Source organism: Pelodiscus sinensis, chromosome 1 (genome assembly GCF_049634645.1).
Source record: "Pelodiscus sinensis isolate JC-2024 chromosome 1, ASM4963464v1, whole genome shotgun sequence".
Lineage (NCBI taxonomy): Eukaryota > Metazoa > Chordata > Testudines > Trionychidae > Pelodiscus > Pelodiscus sinensis.
In genome coordinates, this window is record NC_134711.1 from 307841785 (window position 1) to 307860806 (window position 19022).

At 41.0% G+C, this 19022-nt stretch overlaps 1 long non-coding RNA gene across 1 annotated transcript; it reads left to right on the forward strand.

The window, feature by feature from the left end:
• The first annotated feature begins 10614 nt into the window (after positions 1 to 10614).
• LOC106732558 (uncharacterized) lies at positions 10615 to 16751 on the forward strand. The gene is made up of 3 exons (XR_001368804.3): positions 10615 to 10788; positions 14950 to 15020; positions 15332 to 16751. It is a non-coding gene; the product is annotated as an uncharacterized LOC106732558 (long non-coding RNA).
• The last annotated feature ends 2271 nt before the right edge of the window (positions 16752 to 19022 follow it).

The following is a 19022-nucleotide window of genomic DNA, read 5'->3' on the forward strand; positions in this document are numbered from 1 at the left end:
AGGGCAGACTGCAGCGGGTCATATTGAAAGGTGAACTGTCAGATTGGAGGAAGGTTACTAGCGGAGTTCCTCAGAGATCAGTTTTGGAGCCAATTTTATTTAATCTTTTTATTGTTGACCTTGGCACCAAAAGTGGAAGTGTCCTGATAAAATTTGCGGATGACACAAAGTTGGGAGGTATTGCCAATTCAGAAAAGGATCGGGATATCATACAGGAAGATCTGGTTGACTTTGTAAATTGGAGTGATAGCAATAGGATGAAATTTAATAGCGAGAAGTGTAAGGTTATGCATTTAGGGATTAATAACAAGAATTTTAGTTATAATCTGGGGACACATCAATTGGAAGTAATGGAGGAGAAGAAGGACCTCGGAGTCCTGGTTGATTATAGGATGACTATGAGCCACCATTGTGACATGGCCGTGAAAAAGGCTAATACCTCGCCTAATACATCCCAAGACCGTATTTCCAGTAGGGATAAGGAGGTGTTAGTGCCATTATACAAGGCATTGGTGAGACCCCATTTGGAATACTGTGTGCAGTTCTGGTCTCCCATGTTTAAGAAGGATGAATTCAAACTGGAACAGGTACAAAGAAGGACCACTAGGATGATCCGAGGAATGGAAAACCTGTCTTTTGAAAGGAGACTCAAGGAGCTTGGCTTGTTTACCTTAACCAAAAGAAGGCTGAGGGGGGACATGATTGTTCTCTTTAAATATATTAGAGGGATAAGTACCAGGGAGGGAGAGGAATTATTTAAGCTTAATACCCATGTGAACACAAGAACAAATGGATATAAGCTGGCTAGTAGGAAGTTTAGACTTGAGATTAGACGAAGGTTTCTAACCATTAGAGGAGTGAGGTTCTGGAACGGCCTTCTAAAGGAAGTGGTGGGGGCAAAAGATCTATCTGGCTTCAAGATTAAACTAGATGGGTTTATGAAGGGGGTGGTTTGATGAGATAACATGATCTTGGTAACTAATTGACCATTCATTATCAGTGGTAAATAGGTCAATGGAGGGATGATAGGAGTTACTATAGAGAACTTTCTGTGTGTCTGGCTGGTGAGTCTTGCCCACATGCTCAGGGTTTAGCTGATTGCCATATTTGGGGTCGGGTAGGAATTTTCCTCCAGGGTAGATTGGCAGAGGCCCTGGAGGTTTTTCGCCTTCCTCTGTAGCATGGGGTACAGATCACAACTGGAAGATTATCTGCATCTTGGGGTCTTCAATCTATTTGAAGGCTTCAATATCTGAGATATAGGCAAGAGGATTATTCTAGGAGCAGGTGGGTGAGATTCTGTGGCCTGCATTGTGAAGGGGGTCAGACTAGATGATCATAATGGTCCCTTCTGACCTTAGAGTCTATGAGTCTATGAGAAGTAATTGTCCACGTCTACACACGGCAGTGAAATGGGATTCCGATTTAAAGCCCTAACTCGAATTAGCTGGTATTCCTCCTGCAATGAGGTTTACCAGCTAATTCAAATTAGGGGAATAAATTGCCCAGGGAGGTTGTGGAATCTCCATCTCCCTGGTTAAATGTTAGATAAATGTCTATCAGGGATGGTCTAGACTGTTCTGGGTCCTGCCATGAGGGCAGGGGACTGGACTCGATGTCCTCTCGAGGTCCCTTCCAGTTCTAGTGTTCTATGATTCTATGAAATTCAGGAACAGCCTCCCAATATGAGTGGTGAAGGCAAGAATCTTACTGTACTGCATCTTACATCCAGCCAAGTTGATTAATGGGATTATATGACAGGGTTACTGTGGATATTAGGAGACGAGCCTCTCTGACTGAGGCAGACCCTATCTTGCTTTCTATGCATTTGGGAAATCATTCTGCCTTACCACCACTGAGGTCACTGCTAAGGTTTTGCGTTAGAATACAAATGCTAATTTCCTTGGTGTTTATACAGCTAGAGGAGAACTGGACACCCACTTTTCCAGTGTGTTGCATAGTTAGCAGTAAAAGATGGGTGACTGGAAATCCGCTATCATGGACTCTGGGAGAGAAGTATGGTCTATGATGCTGTGTAAAAAATATGGATTTGGGTGGCAAACTTTAGCTCTTGGAGTTCAGACATTTTGATCTACATTTATTTTTACTCCTTGCCAGTTGTTGAAAATCTTACTAGGTGTTGATCTGCATTTTAGAGACCTAAAAACAACTGAAAAAAGGCCTATAATAACTTTTTGCTCCACATTATAGACCCAGATTCCATTGTCAATATTTTTTGCAAAAATCCAGAGAGGAAAGGGAAAATAGCATTTTATTTCAATCTGTCTAAAATTCAACCCACCTTGTCTGAATGGCTGATTTAGATGTCCAGTTTTTCAATATTTGCAGAACTACTGCTGTTTGATGGGTAGGGAATTTTGTCATGTGATGTCCCATTCAAAATTCCGTCTAACAAATGGCAAACGAGCCTATGTTTGTAACCCCTTCTTGAATACAGCTAATGCCTGCATTAGGGGTGGGCAAACGGGCCTCCATGGGCTGGATCCGGCCCGCCAAGTGGGTGGATCCGGCCCGCAGAGGCCCTGCTGCTCCTCCGCCCCCAGGCCAATCAGGGCCTGAGGGCTGAAGAACTGCGTAAAGCTTCCTTCACCCTGCCCCAGCCCTGCAAGGAACCCACGGCACTTTAAAGTGCCTCGTGCTCCTGGCAGGGCAGGAGGAGGCTTCCCGAGCTCCTCTGCCCTCAGGCCCTGATTGGCCCAGGGGTGGGGAAGCGCGCCAAGTGTCATCCAGGCATGGGTGCCTAGTGGGAAGAGAGGGCAAAGGGGCTCCCCTATCCCTTCCCATTTAGGACCCGCTCCATCCCAGGTGGCCCAGGGCCACTTCAAATATTTTTGAAGTGACCCCCCCTCTGACCTACATGGTGAGAGTGCTGGCCCATCCATGGATGCTGGATGGGTAGAATCCCTTTAGCATCAGGCCCTAGAAGGGCTAGGTGTGCAGAGGTGTTGTGGCCAAAATGTCCACTGAAGTGAACATGAAACACTTTAGATGCTTAAAGCTAGCAGTAGCCTGCAGTGACATCCATGAAAGTGGCTAACATTAGGGTTTGTTGTATTAGAGGCCTGAGTTCTTGTCCTCTAGTGACCTCATGTAGGCTAATTTTTGGAAAGCAGAGGTGTAGCTTTCCCTTAACTGTTTTCTGCATTAGGATTGATGACTTTACTCAATAATAGGAATAGGAGTAAACTGCATGAAAATTTAAGTTAAAAGCAGGGATTTAAATTCAAGGAGAGGGCTCCTTTTTCCCTAAATCAGGCAAATTAATGCTAGGCTATAGGAGTTTCTGAGGATACATGTCTCTTTTTTGTTCTGAGAAGTGAATGACTCACTTCACACTGATGTAGATGTTTCATCAAATTAAAATTCAGCAGGTGAGATTTAGATCACACATCTTCCACTAGGGTCAGAAGTTACAGAATATTGACCAGTACTACCAATGTACCACTGTTATTCTAAGAATCTGCATATAAGGAACTATCCTATTGCCAAAAAAGCAGGCTGCAGATTATGTTAGATCCCTTTCAAAAGGGATACCAGGAATAGTGAGAAAATTTAGTGAGGGAACAAACGCTCAAATGAATGAATGTTACATGCTTTTTATTCTGTCTGTATCTATAAAAACGGGGAGTCCCGTGGCACCTGAGAGAATAACAGATTTATTAGGGCATAAGCTTTCATAAGTAAAACCCACTTCATCAGATGAATTGGAGTGGAAGCAGAGGCAGGAGTATTTATAATATTCATTTTTCTACCATCAAAAATTCCAATAGTGCTCAAAGTTTATATTCAGCAGGGTGGTTTTTGCCATTTCCATGCAATTTTTCTGTAAAATTAAAGGCTTAAAGCATTTGTTAAAAGTGAGTTCAGTAATGCACTCTTTAGCTGCACATAATAATGTGTGTATGTCTGTTCAAGTACAAACAAGAAGGCTATTCACCGGTGGCTGAACTATAAGTCAAGAGGCCTTCCCCTCACAGGTGGCTAGTCCATCTCCCTGAACTACTCAACTGGAGTCTAAATCACCCCTAATCCACTTCAACTGGCTTAAACTCACTTTTTTGTTAGAAACCTAGCCAGAATAAAACAAATAAATAATACATGTGTATGCACTTCAGCCCAAAGCACAAGATATCAACTCATGAGTCAAAAAGGCAACAACATGGCAGTGTTTGTAGTTTAATTCATGCACTTAGAACATTTTAATGTGGGATTGTCAAAATTTGCAGATGACCCTAAACTGCTCAAGACAGCTAAGTATAAAGCAGGCTGTAAAGAGCTTCAAAAGGTTCTCACAGAACTAGGTGACTGGGCAACAAAATGGCAGATGAAATGTAATGTTGATAAATGTAAAGTAATGCACATTGGAAAAAATAATCCCAACGATAAGTGCAATATGATGGGGACCAATGTAGCTACAAGTACTCAACAGAGATCTTGGAGTCACTGTGGAAAGTTCTCTGAAAACATCCACTCAGTGTACAGTGGCAGTCAAAAAACAAACAGAATGTTATGAATCATTTCAAAAGGGATAGAGAATAAGTGAATGTTACATGCTTACTGCCTCTATATAAAACCATGGTATGCTTGAATACTACATACAGATATGGTCTCCTCATCTCAGTAAAGATATATTGGCATTGGAAAAGGTTAAGAAAAGGGCAACAAAATGATTAGGGGTTTGGTATGGGTCCTATATGAAAAGAGATTAAAAAGGCTTGGACTTTTCATCTTAGAAAAGAGGAGACTAAGGGGGGATATGATAGAGGTCTATAAAATCATTACTGATGTGAAAAAAATGAATAAGGAAAAGTTATTTACTAGTTCCCATAATATAAGAAATAGGGGTCACCTAATGAAATTAATAGATAGCAGGTTTAAAACAAACAAAAGGAAGTTTTTCTTCACACAGTGCACAGTTAACCTGTGGAACTCCTTGCAGAGGACATTGTGAAAACTAAGACTTTAACAGGGTTCAAGAAAGAGCTAGATAAATTCATGGAAGTTAGGTACATCATTGGCTTTTTACCAGGAGAGGTAGAAAATGGTGTCCCTAGCCTTTGTCTGGAAATGGAGAGGGATTATGTGATAATTACCTGTTGTGTTTACTCATTCTGGGGCATCTGGCATTGGCCACTATTGACAGATAGGACATTGGGCTAGAAAGATCTTTGGTCTGACCCAATATGGATATTCTTATGTTCTTAACCCCGTGCTACTGCAGCACTAGACTAGTGTGAGTGCCTGAACCCCTAGCTAATGCACCCCTTTACTACTTAGCTGGACGCTGCTATCTCTTCACTGTTGAATAGTTTACAGAGCAGATGTAGCAAAAGGGCATGGCCTTTCATGGAGAGTTGCAGTGTGGACAGGTCGTTGGCCCTCTGACAAAAAGGCCTGGGATGCCCTTCCTCAGCTACACTGCTACTCTCACCTATAAAACACTATGTAAGTTCAGACAACATAAGTTGTCCCATGGAGTTTAATGGAGCTGCTGGTGGAGTAAGGATTGTAGACGTAGGCCCTTAACAATTAGAAATATTCAATACTATATTATTAAACATGTTTATTATGGTAGTGCCCAAGCACCAATGAAGAATACAACCCCGCTCAGCGAGGCCTTGTACAAGCATATAATAATAGATGGTCTCTGCCCTCAATGAGATTACAATCAAAATGGACAAGATATCCCCAGAGGGTGGGGGAAGAGTTTGAAATGTACAAGTAGAGTGAATAATGTGATTGTGATAAATAGGAGTGCTGGCCAGCACACGGTGACTAAGGGGTTGAATTTGGGTAGCTAGCAAGGGTGTTGGTGGGGGTCCAAAAGAACCAATGGGGATACAGTGCTGAAATCTGAATTGTATTTAGATACCTTGACTGCTCTCTTTTGTGGGAGAATTCTAAGTTAAGGGCTGGAGGAATTCTAAGTTAAGATGCAGTAATCAGAATTACTATGCCTATAAGAAACATTGGACATGGGAGTGAACTGGGCCATGAAGTATGGATCATCATGGATAGTGAATAGAGGGGAAACATGTATTTAGTTGCGATCAAGATTTTTTTAAAATTTTGTTTGTTTGGTTAAACTTCTCTGTATGACTCTATGCCCTTCCCTCCCCTGTTCACTATTTAAGTTACAGGCTGAAGAATTATGGGTATGTCTGCACTACAGCATTATTTTGAAATATCTTATTTTGAAATAGTTAATTCAAAATAAGTTATTTCGAAATAACGTATCTACACACAAAATGCATTTCAAAATAGCATTTTGCTATTTTGAAATAGCACATCCACACTGAGTGGATGCTGAATCGCATTTAAGGCTGGCTGGAATCAGGTCCAGAAGTTACTTTGTGTGGCTGCTGCCTGAGACTATCTGAGGCCTGTGCTTAAAGGCCCCCCCTCCCCCGGACAGATAATTCTCAGGTTTCCCTGCTTACTTGTCTACCTCGATGAGGGACATCAAAGCATTTTGTCTCTGCATACTCTGGTTGTCCTCACTCGGGACACCACAGAACTCTGCAACATGGAGCCAGAGCTTCCCCTGGGTACTCTGGTGCATTTCTTCGATGTGTTGCCGCGAGCCTGGCTGCACTATCTGCAGGGTGCCATCCGAGGGGGTCCATCGGGGGGCTGTCAGTATCCAGGAGGCCCTGCGGGAGAGCTTCCACCCTGAGGAGCACTAAGAGCCTCCCTGGTCTGTCCCACTGAGGACTTGTGCCTCATTCCTCCCTCACATCCTTTCACTTACCCCTCCCTAACCCCCTTTCCTGATGTCAAATAAAATACACGTATTTTCATGAACACAAACTCTCTTCATTTAACAATACTGGGGGAGGGGGTGATGAAACTCTGGTGAGACTGGGGAAAGGAAGCGGGAGAGGGAAGAAGAGAGGTTGGGAGAGGTGAGGGGGAAACCTTGGAGGAGGGAGCTGGAAGGGGGAAGCAAGGGGAAGAGGGGGGAGTGGAGGCGAAGCTCAGGGCTCAGGGTTAGGGGTCTCACCAGACCAACTTGATTTTCATGCAAACCTGCTCCTGGGTTCGCATGTGGCCTTTGGTGGCCAGGCTGGCAGCTATCCTGCCATAGACGGTCACGTTCCTCCATCTAGTGCGGATATCATGGACATTGGGGGCATCCTCCCCAAACCTGAATAAGGTCCATGATCTCCACCCTGGACCAGGAGGGCTGGCTGCCAGTGGCTTGCTGGCTCATGTTTTGAGGCCACTGGGTCAGGGGTCATGACTGCTAGCTTTGTGCTGGCAGGCTTGGAGCTGGCACAGGCACTGTGGCCAGAGTCAACCCCTTTAAGGGCTCCGGTGAGGTGGGTGGGAGAGGGGTGTTCTTGGTTGAAATTGGAGTGGCCATCAAGGCACCCTGGGAAGGCTGGAGGCCCCCTATTTCGATATAAGTGCCTACACAGCACTTATTTTGAAATAGCTATTTCCAATTTGGCGTTATTCCTCGTGGAATGATGTTTACCAAATTCAAAATAAGCAGTCTGCTATTTCGAATTAATTTCGAAATAGCGATTTGGCTGTGTAGATGCTGGTAAAGTTATTTCTAAATAATGGCTGTTATTTCAAAGTAACTTTACTGTGTAGACACATCCTATGATTCTTTGTGGTTTTGAACTGTTTTTTCTTATTTGCTCTGTAACACCTAGCAGCCAAGTATGCTTTATCAAGTATATATTTTGTTTTGTTAATAAAATAATATTTTGTAAGGCGATGATTTAATCGTTGTGTCCTGGAAGGTAACAGAAAGTCTGTGTGTATCTACCTAGCCTTGGAGTTCAGCTATCAAAGATACAGTTTGTTTTTCTGTGCTTCTTCCTTCTTTTTTTCAAGCTCTCTTGGGGCAAAAGAGCTTGGGGTAGCCCTGGGGAAGGAATGTAAGTGTTCCTTCCTTTTTTTTCAGGGTTAAATCACTTGATAGTGGCAGCTACCCCCAAAAGTCGGTAAATCTGTGACTCTGGGGAGTTTTTGTAAGCAGAGCCTATACAGGCAAGGTATTTAAGGTCTCTTGCAGGCCCCCATCTTCTGTATTTGGAGTGCCAGAATGGGGAACAGCCCAGACAGTGATAAATGTCATGTTTGTGATCAAGTTTGGTTTAGTGAGAAGATCAATTACATGTAAATAAAAGTGAAGGCAAAGGGAATATAGAGAAAAGTAGGGTAAAGGAGACAGGGAAAAGGAAAAGAGGGAAATATTTATGCTTCATCTCCTGCCGTTCACACATTCCCTACTTTCTTTGCACCATTGTCCTTGCCTGAATAGGTTCTGGACTTGATCCTTCTTTACCTTCTGCCTTTCATAGTCATTTACGCCATCCAAATGAAAATAGAATAGCAGCATTTTACATCCACTTTCCACACAAGGTGCAAGGTGATGGGCATATCGGGCACCTTGTATCACGAGTTTGAATTGTAGAATATCATTTTAAAAATATATACATTTGCTCTTATAGGGAAGAGATTACATTGCAGTTTTGGCTTTTATTCTAGCTCAGTTATTTGTCTGAAGACAGAACAGTTAACTTGTGATATAATCAGCTATTTGAAATCTGCTATATTGGTTGATCAGAGCAAAAACAGTTTGACTGATGCCCCACTAGAACAAAAATTCAAGTCAAAGTTACCATTCAAATAGACACTTGTACTTTGAAAATTGAGTTATTTATTTCAGCTATTGAAGCAATTATTTCAGCAATAGGAAAAATAAATACCACTTTCATGGCAAACTTAATACTGCACAATTTATTTATAGAGTCTCACTCCCACAATACTTATGCACAACAAAGAAAATTAGAAATGGTGTCAGAGCATGAAAGCAGGCAGATTTTAAAATATATAAATACAAATAGTACCTGATATACAATTCTCAGAATCCGTGTAATGGAATCAGTAATTTATAGTCTTATTTTATTCAGAAATAGATGCATAATATGGTAGTGGACGTATGACAACACTGAAGATGGCATCCTTCAATTCAAATATGTAACCAAGTTTCCATTTGTCTCTTTCTGGTCTTTTTTTTTGTTCATATGCAAATCTACAGGTCTCATGATGCAGAATATCAGTCAATCAATTTTTATTTAGGAAGCACTTCCCATGCAAGATGCATCACATACCCCCAAAGAATGAAACATGGGGAATAAAATATCAGGGACAGATGAAGCAGTCAAAGAGCATTAGGTAGCATAAGAAAATACTGAAATGCTTTGCTGAGGAGAGGGGCTTCTAAGTTTGGTGTAAGCACATGGAGAGATGTGCCAGGCAAAACATGATGGGGCCGTGGCAATCTCAGACATATATTTGGGAAAGAATTCAAGAGACTGGTCATTTTCAGCAACAGAACATGAGCACAATCCTGTATGTCTGCGTGTGTAAAAAAAACATGAAGGAATGAAGATTGCAAGACTGATGGGGTTTGTCTACATATTATGGATATTGTGGCTTTGATGGAGGCTCAGGTTAGTTACCAGCATCCAAGCCTGACACACACACTCCTTGACTTGAGCTTGCCTGAGTGTCTACTGAAGCCACTATGTCCACATACTAGGCGCACTAGTTTGAACAAATCCAGAGCAACTCTGTTTACTCATGGCTGGAAGGCTCACTTCCAGCTGCCGTGTAGATGTACCCATACTACCCATTAGAGGTTATTTGATCCTATGAGGTACGGCACCCTCAACCCATTGGAAAGAAATTCCATCAATATGACAGAACATCTTTTGGGTTCTATACCTAGTTTAGCACTCATAGTGCAGATTCTCCCATTCAAACAAATTAAGCTTGACCGTATCTGTTCCTAGGGATTGGGCAAATTTATGATTATATAAAGACACACAATCCAGTGGTAGGAAGTTTCATCTAGATAAAATATTGTGCCTTTTTCCCAGTTCAACAGTAAGGGTGTGTCTAGACTACAGGGTTTTGTCGACAAAAGTCTACTGTAGTCTAGACGTACCCTTTGGATAAATGACCCTTATAGTAGTTTACTAAGGGATGAGATGGATTCACCATTACTTGAAATCTGTAAATCAAGATTAGATGTCTTTTTAACAGGTGTGAGATTCTCTTGTTACTGACACGAAGGATCTTGTACATGACTCTGGCTATGCAGAGGGACCTTAAAATTCATGTAAATATATGTGGAGCTGGCTGGAGGATGATAATTCTATTATGAAACTGAATCCTTTTGCAAAATGGATTGTGTCTAAACAAATATTGTCCGATCAAAAATGTCAGGCTTTCAATCTGTCTCTCTCTCTCTGGAAGTGTTCGGGCAGTCCACATGGGACCTCAGAAACCTTCCAGCAGCATTGTTTTTGTTGAAGTCAGTATATCTCCATAAAACATTTCTGCTTTGATGAAGTGTTTTGCCAAAAAACACTTAACTGAAAATGTTCCAACTAGCTGTACATATAAACAGTGGAAAGAGCTTCTGTAAATGCAAATAAGGCACATACTATTTCTCAGCCAATGCAAATAAGGCACATGCTATTTCTCAGCCACACGTCACTGGCAATTATAAACAGTCCCTTCCTGCCTTAACATCTCTGAACTTTTCTCCTTTTTTCAGTTCTTATATTTTCAGTGCCTGAGGCTTGCTCTGAGTTTTGGGTCCCAAAGAAATTAAACATACAAAATCAGTTCTGAGACCTTGTATTCTTCTAAAGAATTTATCCTCTCCGACATAAGATGGACCTGAATCAACCATGAATAGCAGAGGTAAAAAAAGATTCTTGCCCTGAAGATGGAACTGTAAGTATATATGCGGCATATAACTGTAAGTATATACTCTTAGGAGTAGTTTGCAGTTTTTCTTTTCCTGGCAGAGTAGGACAAAGATAAAATTGTCTTGAATTTGAAGGCAGGCACAAAATTTCATAAAGTAACCGCTGAAAATAATAGCAGCTATGTGCCCTTAGTAATCTTATCTCACTGTTTTACAAAATGGATAATATCTCCCACTGGGTGATGATTCATAGTCAGGATTTCTCTGGACCTGCATAGGGACTCCAGGATGATGTCTCTTCCCTTCTGGCATTTGTTGAAATAACCCAGCGCCTTTAACTTGGATATAAAGGCATGAGAATACCAAGGTAAAAAAATAAAAACTATTTGCAGTGTCATTATAGCTGTGTTGGTCACAGATATATGAGAGAGAAAGGTGAGTGAGGTATTATCTACTGACCGGACTGAAATTTGTTTTTTTCAGTGTTAGCAACAGTGACCCTCAGATCATGTTTCTTCTGAGGGGAAAGCTATAGAACTTGTTAGGGAATTTGTACAAAGTTATTAAAAACTTCAAGTAGTATTGTAAAGTGTCACATCAGTCACCTGACACTCATTCTAATCAAAGGAACCATTACTGTTAAGATGATATCTAACGTGTCTAACTGATCTCTTGCAGAAATGGATTTGAACTTCATTCATCTTCCTTTTTCTGCACAGTTATAAATCTATTGGGCGTAAGTGTGGTGGAAGCTGCAGTGTAGACATTGCACTTGCATGTATATCATATTCACATATCCAGGGCTCGACAAATTATACAATCTACTCGCCCGTGGCAAGTAGATTGTAACCCGGAAGAGCCAGGTTCCAGCAATCTGTGCATGCGCAGATCACCGGACAGCGTGGCTGGTGAGTAGGGCTCGCCACGGTTCGGCGAGCCCTGCACATATCCATAGTACACTTTATTGGAAAGAAACTTGGGGAAAGAGAGGCCTTTTTCATGGGGATAAGGGAGAGTTTTCTTCTCAGGAAGAATAGGTGTCCATATACTCTTTTAGGGCATGCCTACACTACAGAGAAGATTGACTCTCCAGAGGTTGCTCTTCTAGCATTTGATTTAGCAGGTCTAGTGTAAATCCCTAAATCAAATGATGAGGGCAGCCCCCGCCAGCATCCAGTATTCTTCATTCTGTGAGGAGTAAGGGAAGCCAGCAACAGTATGTGCTCCCGTCGGCCTCACACAGCGTGGATGGGAATTTAAGGCACATCGACGCCAGCTATGCAATTAATGTAGCTGGGGTTGGGTATCATAGGTCAGTAGGGTAGCCTTTTTAGCCTACAAGGGTACGTCTACACAGCACCATTATTTTGAAATAACAAAATGCGCGTCTACACATAAGCAGTTATTTTGACATAATGTCAAAATAATGTCCAGCCAGAGGACTTATTACTCCGACTCCTGTAACCCTCATTTTACGAGGAGTAAGGGAAGTTGGAGGAAGAATGCTCTATTTCAAAATAAATGCTGTGTAGACATACCCAAATTCAAAATAAGCTATTTCAACATAAGGTACGCAATTAGTATAGCTCAAGCTGCATATCTTATTTTAAGTTTAGCCCTGCTGTCTAGACGTACCTTCACTGAAAAATCATGCCAGTTAAAAAATTCCACTTACACTCTGAATATGGCTGAGTTGATGATCCACTGAAATATTTACAAATGGTAAAACTTTCCAAGTGCACAAATTCCTATTTTCAAAACTAAGTTTAGGAGCCTATGTTTCATTGAATGTCTGTGGGACATAGGCTTTTCATTCACTTTGACAATTTTACTCCATGTGCCCAGTCCACCTCCGATTGAAATGAATGGAAAGATCTCTATCAATTTCAATAAGCGTCGGAACAGGGCTCCATGTTAGTTAGTTCACTTTCTCCTGTAAGCATGCTGTGTGTGTGTGTGTGTGTGTGTGTGTGTGTGTGTGTGCACGCACGTGCACATGCACATGCCTGTAAAGCATGTTCAAATCCAAAGGACACCTTAAACATGTGTTTGATGTTCAGCACTGAGAACCTGTCAGGCTTTCATCAGGAGGACTGGGGAGTGCTGAGATGGTATACTAGCTTACTGCCACCCACTGTGAGGTGATTAATGTGTGAACACTGAAATGCTAGTATTCATTCTGCCCTGAGCTTCTAGGTATGTTTCCCAGGATTTGTCAGTTCCACAAATGCAGGCAGTCGGGTTTTACTGATTTTCATTTCAGAAGGCAAATGTCAGCAGAACTTTGAATTAGCAACCCAGGGGGGAAGGGTTATACTGGAAAGAATCCTCACAAAGCATCTGAACTGGATGGTGGTATATAATTGCCATGTGACTGTCATATTGATTTGCCAGAAAGAAGACTATTGTCTACATCACCAATGTACATTTAGCTGAAAATACCATAGGAGAGCTAAAGCCAAAGTCTTCTATCTTGTGACAGAACAAGAACTAGCTGCCTCATGCTCATCTGTACTTTAATCTGGTTGTGAATTAAACAAGAGGGATGAGTATATTGCTGTAGTCATCTATTTGTAATTTCAGTAGGAAAGAGTACAACACAGAGATTGTTCATTCAAGTTTTCAGTAACAGAGTGCTTTCAATGCTGCTTTGCTATTTCTCATTACCAAATCACCAACCTGCAAAATTCATATTTGACAGAATGTTTTCATTGCACAATTTGGAAAAGGGTATGCTTGGGAATGCACTGAAACTTGCATCAGCTCAAATGATGCAGTCCTTAAAGTGACTTGTTTATTCAGACATCTTGCAAAATATGGAAACTTGAAACTCAGCTGCATTTGTAGTTTTATATTCTCTTTTTACAATGTGTATTACTCCTTCTCTCTGGGGGTTCCTCCTAGGGAAGAAGAAGTGTTCTCTCTCCAAAGAAATAGGTTAGGAAGTCCAATAGTGTTTCATATCTCTTGCTATGCCCATTAATTACACTAACTCAAACATATTTAAAGAAAAGTAGCATTTCTCCCTCATAATTGCTTTGTTGATACTAATGAAGAAGTAAGTTAATATGAAAAAGTTGTCATTGAAAATATGGATGAAGAAATTGAGAAATAAGTTAGTAGTAGCATACAATTATCTACTTGCAGGAAGAGCTGTGCTAGGCTTTACTTAAGCAGACATTGTTATTAAATACTGATTTGCCAGAAAAAAAGAAGCTTGTCCACATAATATAATATTTAGCTGAAAATATCACGAGTGATTTAATGCCAAAATCTTCTATCTTGTGACAGACCAAACAAGAATAAACCGTGCCATGCATTGTGTCCCTCGTAATTGGAGAAGAGGGTTGGCTCTCTTTTTTGTTAATCTGCCTGAGCTAATATAGAATTGTGGATACTTCTTGTGCCTCTGCTCCATTCCCTAATTGGCACAGATGTTAGAACACTTTTCCTGATGCCTAATTTAACATTTCCCTTTTCTTGTTTTAGACCATTACTCCTCTTACTATTCTTAATTAACTGCCTTAAATATTTCTTCTGAAAGCATTTTCATGTTGGCCCTTATCATATCCTTTCTCTAAGTATTGTGTATGCATTGTTAAACTCCCAGTGTTGAGACATAATCAAAGACTCTTTGTCTCAGCACAGTTTCTCTGTATGAAAATAGCCTTATTATATCTCCAGTAATATGCACCTTCTATTATAAGAAATGTCCTAAGAGCCCACATGCAGCCCTCTGCTAATGCAATAGTAAGTTTGCAGATGGAAATATTAATAAAAACATGGGAAATTAAAACAAGATGAGCTCAGCTGCATAACACACATTGCATTTTCTGTCTCTGGTCCAACATATAATTCAGAAGTAGGACTCTCACCTGGCATGTAGGAGACCTCAATTCAAGGCCCTGATTCAATATCTGTCTTAACTAATAATTATTTATTAAAGCTTAAGTGAAAGCACAAGAAATGTGGAGCAGGGATCAGAATGGAACCTAAATCTTTTGCATTCTATTTCAATGTGTTAGCCATAGGACCATCTTTTCTGCCTTTCAAATATTGACAAAAGTATATTATAAAAAAGACATAACAACTCAGGCTTGTTAAAATTGCTGTTAGACACTTTTTCAATTTCTGGTTCTTAATATTCAGCATTTTAAGAGTTATCCTTATTGTTATATTTACACCAGGATTAGCTAGTTCCATACGTTGAATGGATAAGGCAATTGGCTTGAGTCTGGCGCAACTGTCATTCACTGGAGTGAGTATAAATCTTATAATAACTGTTAACTATTACCACAATGGGGTGACATAAGAGACTGCTTATCTTTAATTACATGTAAATTAAATTCCTTTTTCACTCCACCCCTACCCATAAATGTTATCCAGGAATGCTGTTCTTGACTCAGTTGTTTGATGTTACATGCCTTCTTCAAAGCAATAGCCCGTTGAATCCTAAATAGAAAAATGTAAACAGGGTAATTACCAGTTACTCCACTGGTCAATTGCTGCTCTTTCTTTTTAGTCTTCAAAAAACTGAGAAAGGACTCATTTCTTATTTTTTCTTTTCAGGAACATTTTCATGAAATCATAACAAATGAAAAGCAACTTGTTCTCTCAGTAGAGTCCAAGTAACATACAGTCTCAAATGGATTTTATCTTCACAATACACGTGAGGTATGGAAATATCAGTATTTTACAAATGGGAAACCAAGGCAAAGAGTGGATTGAATGATTTGGCCATGGTAATACAGTGGTCCTGAAGTTGAGATGGAATTTAAATGGTGGTTTACTGAGTGCTAGTCCTGCAGCGTCTTTACTAAACCATGCCTCCTCTTCTTCCCCACCCCATATTTTCACTGAAGAACATGCAGAGACTGAGAGTAAAAAGGAAAACTAGCATTAACTCTAGCAAAACTGAATAATTTGTCAGAAACTGTCATTTCAGGTGTTTCTTCTGCTATTTGTAATGCCCTTGCACTTACGTGGGGAAATTATTATAAAGAGGTCATGCATGCCAGTAACTGAAGCTTGGTTTGACTCTCATTAAGGCCAAAATAAGTGGGAAGAAGATGATCACCAGACATAATTAATGATGCTGCATTAAGCTATTATTTCAATGGTTAAATGTTACAGGCTAGCTCTAATTATAAAACATGTCATGCTTTTAGCCAATCATTTTTCTCTTGCTCTCTTTTTCTATTTTGCCTCCATACACATTATTCAAATGATCTGAATAAGTTCCTTCCCATCTTTGCTTCACAATACTGGAGAGACAAGGTAGTGAGGTAATACCTTTTCTTGGGCCAACTTATGTCATGGAAAGAAACTTTTGAGCTTACACAGAGCTCTGAAAAGAGCTCTGTGTAAGCTTGAAAACTTGTCTTTTTTCGCCAACTGAAGCACGTCCAATAAAAGATATTCCTTTGCCCATCTTGTTCTTCTAATATCCTGGGATGAACAAGGCTACAACAACACTTCAAACACAATGCTGGTCGTTTCAGTTTGTCTTTTATTCAGAGACATACCATAATACCAAGTGCAGTATAAATTTTATAATAAATATCTGATGAAGTCCAGGGTTATGCCCTGCACTTTTTCCCTGTCTCTAACATCTTTGATCCTCTGATCTTTTGTGTGTGCATTAGTGTTCTTGATCTTATGTTCTGCTGCTAGCTGAAGGTCAGTAGCGGCCTGAGCATTGGAGAAAGGGCTTGATCCAAAGCCCTCTGAAGCTAGTGGAAAATGCCTCATTGATTACGATGGGCTTTGGATCAGATCCAAAGTCAAAGGACAAATAATCAACTGAACTACGATGAGCCTTAGTGGTTTCTCCCCCTGTTTTGACAAAGGGCCTTGATGAGTTTTCACGGTCCCTTTAATTTGTGCTTAATAAACCTGGATGACAGGAAAATGCACAAAAGTGAGAAAAGTTCAATTTCGCTGAAATTTTTATTTTCTGTCTGCAAAAGCAAAATAAAATATTTCATCTTGGCTCAGCTTGACCTGAATGAAAATAACTTATGTTAATTAAATCCAAAAAACCCCTTTTGTTTTGAGCCAGTTCAACACTGAACTGCCTTTGCCACTCATACTGTGGTGGGTTAATGTCCTTATGCTCCCCTATGGACCGGGTTCCCTGGCTTCACTACATCTCCCATGATGCAATATGCTCTCCCCTCTGATCAAGTTTTGTGGTGCGTCATGAGTCACATCACAAGAGATTTATCATGAATGACATAGTTTGGCTGGGAAGCTCATCCCCAAGAAGAGAATAGGGGCACAAGGTGCCTGAACCACAACTCCTTTGTCATTGTTCCATTAGCAAAGAGAGAAGTGGAATGCAGGTTAAGCTGAACAAGTGGAACTTGTCCACATGGCAGAGTTGCTTCCAGCCTAATTCTACCTCTTCACTATTGGTGTCCTGGCAATAACTCCTCCTCCAGAGAACAGGGGCACTCTGATCCCAGTTTCACTGATCACAATACTACCAGGGCACTGGCACCACTGGCAGTTGCAGTTTAATGAACATCTGAAAGTAAGCTCACAATGTGACACGGTGGCCAAAAAAGCTTATAAAATCCTGAGATGCATAAAGAGAAGAAAAGCCCTTAAGGGTACTATTTATTGGGTATGCATTCCTAGTGTGCATATATAACCACCACCAGGCAGATTTGAACCTAGGACTTCTGGAGCTTAATATAAGAGGCTCTACACAGCTTCAGCTATAACAGGAACAGGCTCTTAGTCTAGGCACCAGAGGTCTTTTGCTCTTATCTGTTGCTGGAAGTGGTCTAAATGCCACTATGTGGGACACTGAACCACACTAGGGCTTCGTCTACACTGTAGCCTTCTTCCGCAAAAGTTTATGCAAATGAAGCGTAGAGTGGAATATCGCCATGCTTCATTTGCATAATTAATTAGCAGCTGCTTTTGCTCAAGAGGCTTTCGCGCAAAAAGGAGTTGTGTAGATGACTCCTTTTTGCGCAAAAAACCCCTCGTGCGCAAGAGCTGTTCTTCCTCATTTTTTGAGGAACATCCCAGGGAGAGGCATAAGGATCTTGCACAAGAAGGGGGTTTTGTGCAAAAAGGCAATGTCTACACTGCTTGTTTTTGTGCAAAAACCTCTTGCGCAAAAGTGGACTGCAAGAGATTATGCAAATGAAGCACAAGAAAATGCTAATCCGCGCTTCATTTGCATTGCCTCTTTCTGCAACACACACAGTGTAGCCGTAGCCTTTGTCTCAAAGACTCAAAAGAAGACACCATTTGATTCAGTTCCAGTCCAGATTGTAATGACTGAAAGTTGCTGCTACAAGGTGACTGTTCTGTGGCCAATATGAAATGTGTTGCTGGTTCCAGTCCATCATGTATCCACACCATGAGTAGAGAAAGCTCTCTCATCACCATGTTCATCAGCACCCTTGTGACATTCTGTCCCTATGGTGGGATGATTCTGTGCTAAGCCCTTTCCATGAAAACTCTGCGTTGATGCAGGGAGCAGCTCCCACAGGTACAGCAGTGAGATACTGTAGGGAGATGAGGAAGTAAGGAAGCTTTTTCAGCAACAGTATCTCTAGAGATCTGGAGATAGAATTGCAGTGTAAATGTGGCTGACTCCCAGTTACCTGGGTCTCAAATGAGGAGAAGATTGCTCTTGTTTTTGGCAGATCCTAACATTCTGGAGCCTGGGTATAAAGATCAGTTCAATGTGAATGCTGGATCGCCTTGCCCAACTATTGGAAGTGATTAGATTTGCAAAATTGGGCCAGAGATCTTACAAGAATTTTGATACACTTCATGCTTCCAGTTGACATAGATGTGCCATCAGAACAACCTTTCTCTAAGTACTCCCAGACTTCCGCTTCTGGACTGGGTAGAAATGGGAAGCAGGAGCACATGGGTTTGAATTAAAAGTAGTAATAGTTAGTCACTTCTTTTTAAAAATACCAAAAAGGGCCCAGGTTTCATATTTGCACAAAGGGTTTAGGTTAGATTTTATCTGAGCCAATTCCCCTCTTCCTTCAAATACAATAGGAGTTTTTGCAGCTCAGAGAAGAACTTGGAAATCCTTTATAAAAAGAATGGACACCTTTCCCCACACTACTCTGTCTGTGGTATCTCATTAGCAGGCCACTAGGGCCATCTCCCTCCAGAGCTGGAGTGACAGGACATTCTCCTCTCCTCCAGGAGCCTTTTTTACACAGCCTAGCTGAGCCCTGATTGGCTGACTTTAGCCCACCTCTGGCTCCTGGGACAGTCC